The 3,298-nt window shown below is 43.3% G+C and overlaps 1 pseudogene; it reads left to right on the top strand.

Moving 5' to 3' along the window:
• The first annotated feature begins 350 nt into the window (after positions 1 to 350).
• LOC146077305 (5S ribosomal RNA) lies at positions 351 to 469 on the top strand (annotated as a pseudogene).
• The last annotated feature ends 2,829 nt before the right edge of the window (positions 470 to 3,298 follow it).

Here is a 3,298-nt window from a genome sequence, read left to right as displayed (position 1 = left end):
TATGTTTAAAGGAATCGAACTGGTCGCACTAGGAGAACGAGGTGGAGATCTGTCAAACCTACTGTCAAAAAGAGAAATGTTCTGGATCTTCGAATTAAACACCCTCCATCCAGAAGGATTTAATGACAGCTACGAAATAGCACCTTTCCTGTAATATCTTGAATTCCATCCGATGCCCGAACAAAAGGATCCCAGACTACACTGTGGGAACACGAACCCCTATTCTCGTACCACCAATGGTCCGGTATGTTCTAACTAGTCCTAGGCTATCTCTTTGTCCATCCCTTCTTGATCAGAGTATTCTCTAAGCTTGTGGAATCCTTTTATGCCAACCGCATTACCACCAACCACACTACAGCCATACCACACTGGTACCGCCCAACCACGTTCGATCTTGGAAGCTAAGCAGTGTTGGGCCCGACTAGTACTAGGAAGGGGAACCTCCTAGGAATATTGGGTGCTGTAACTAAATGGTGAAGGTATGACATGTATGTAAAGGTGATCCACACTAACATCCACCTGTTTCTTTTCCCCTCCCTCATATATGACTGTATATATATTTATAATTTACATCCTGTCTAAGTAAAAAAAAAAAAAAAATTTCTCTGTTCACCTCTAACAAACTCTATTTGGGATATTAAGTTATTTTCCAACCCAGTGCAATTGCAAGCATATTAATCAGGATATATGATCATAAACTGCCGTGCTATTTTAGCTTATTCGAAATCCCTTACCAACAGTTCAAACTGTGTATAATGGAACACAATGACTACATTTATGTACTAATTGATTTCCTTGTTTTCCCTCATCCTCTTACATAAATGACTATCCCAACACTGTCCCCGCTGAGGGTGTACCAACTACGCTGACAAGCCCCGGCGAGTATTGCAAATGAATACACACTGCGTGAAGATCTGTCTCCATGGCAACCATATGAAGCCACTATGAACGTGAAACTCGGCGCCTGAGTGCGTTCCAAAGCAAGGAAACGAACGACTAACGGTGCGTTCCAAAAGCAGGAAGCCCATCAGCAACCAATCAGCGTGTGAAGCCACGGAGATGTAGGACCTTCAGCGCAACATATGAAAAAGACGCATGCGCAACTGAACTCTTGGGATGCCGGATGCGGGGCGGAAGTGGGGCGGATATGACGTTGCGCCCCACTCCACCACGATCCGAATCTTATACTGTGCTTATTGTGCACATTATCACTATACTAAACTGAAATATTTCCTAGCATTATCGGCCCTATGTTTATGAGTGATTTATAGCACATTCCACTAAAAACACTCGCTTCAGCCCTTAATTGATTGATTGAATAAATAATCACAGGAAGTGATGTAACATCTGCCTCTGCATAAATATCTGCTCCCTCCAGTATGTCCCCACCCCCTGAGGAAGTCCTTTTGAGACGAAACATGTCGGGCAGCTTCTGAACTCTTGTGTTCTCCACACCCAAAGCTAAGCGATTCCACCATTTTCTTTTATCTCATCGTGCATCTTATCCTTTTTATGAAATATCTCTTATTACCTCTTATCAATTTAAATACGTTTTAGCAATTCTTATGTCACCTCCAGCACTTTATTATATATGAATTTTCCCCGTATTTTTATTGAGATATCCCTACCCCGATTGTTATTGATTGTATATTTTGTACTGTAAAATAAATGTATTTATTTTTTAAACACTAAGCCTATTTATATACATAATTTTAAACTGTAGTCGCCAGGCTCTAAGCATTTTTTTCATATATATATATATATATATATATATATCTCTATCTAGGGTGGCCAATCCCGGGATCGGGATCGGCGGGATCGCGGGATTTGGCCCCCAAAACGCCGGGATTTCAATCCCGGGATTGGAGTTTCCAATCCCGGGATTTCGGGATTAGACTGCGCATGCGCGCAGTCTAATGCCGGGCAGCGTCTGAGCATCGCTCAGACGCTGCCCGACTTCTCCCGGCAGCACTGTGTGCAGCGTGACCTCTCAGCGTGAGATGAGGTCACGCTGCGCAGGCAGAGGTCGCGCCCGGCATTGTAATGCTGCGCCGCCCACCTGCCCAGCCAGCGTGCCCACCTGCCCAGCACAAGCGTCCACCCAGCCAGCCTGCACGCCCACCCGCTCACCCAGCCAGCATGCCAGCGGCATGGACGACCAGTCCCCCCACCAGGCAACCATCAAATGTAAGAAATTACATTGTAATTACTGGGTCTTTTTATTAGGAAAGCCAATCCCGAGATCCCGGGAATCCCGGGATTGAGCATTTTTCAATCCCGAATCCCGGGATTGAAAAAATGCCCCGGGATTGGCTTCCCTATATATATCCCACACACATGCAGCATAATAAGGCTAGGAATAGACAACGCTCACTGTATCACTAGTTCAAAGTTTCAATGCTTGTAACACATTGCCATCTGGAATACGAAAATACAATAAACACAAGCCTTAAATGCACAAAACACACCCAGTGCATGCTGTATAAAACGGGGCTGAATAAAGCCATCAGCAAACAACACAAAACTGGATAGTAGATAGGACTATAAGAATAGATGCTGATGGCTTTAAGTTTATACTTCCCCGTTTTATAATGTATTATGGTGTGTACACACGGGTAGCTTTGCCGTGCTATGCGAGTCCCGATGCGATCAGATCGCATCGGGACTCGCATCGCACGGCATGCAGTCAGTAGCACATATATATAGGGTTATTGAAGCTACATCCTAAAGATGAAATCCTTATGTGAATTACGGAATTTTAATAAAAGTTTTTTATTGTATTTTGTTATTCCATTTGCACCATAAATCATAGTGGTGACAACTTTTTTATAGGTGGTTGAGAACTTCTAGCGCTCTCTACTCTTTCTCTTTTTCTGTGTTTTCCCTATCTCCCACTAACAGGGGGATCTGTAGAGAAGCTGCTGTATTGTACTGGGCGCTCTTGGGGTCACCCTGTGTTTTTTATATATATATATATATATATATATATTCAGAAAAAAGGGGGGTTGTGGCCTTATCCTGCGCTCTTTGGGAAGCAGCACTACTCTGGGGCCTCGCTGTTAATAGAGGTCCAATAGAAAGAGATAGCATGAAAGGTGTAGAGGTGCGCTTCGATATGTTTCACCAACAATACATTCAAATCAAAAATGTTTATTTCAAACAATAAAATGTATAAAATACAACAAACAGTGGTTATCCAATAATTGTCTTCACAGAGGTGTATACATTCCTGATTCGACCAATGGTAAGGATGGTCTGAGTTACCCTACGCGTTTCGTCCCTAAGGGACTTCTTCAGG

This window comes from Crinia signifera, chromosome 4 (genome assembly GCF_055691185.1).
Source record: "Crinia signifera chromosome 4, ASM5569118v1, whole genome shotgun sequence".
NCBI lineage: Eukaryota > Metazoa > Chordata > Amphibia > Anura > Myobatrachidae > Crinia > Crinia signifera.
This window is presented reverse-complemented; position numbering and strand designations above follow the sequence as displayed.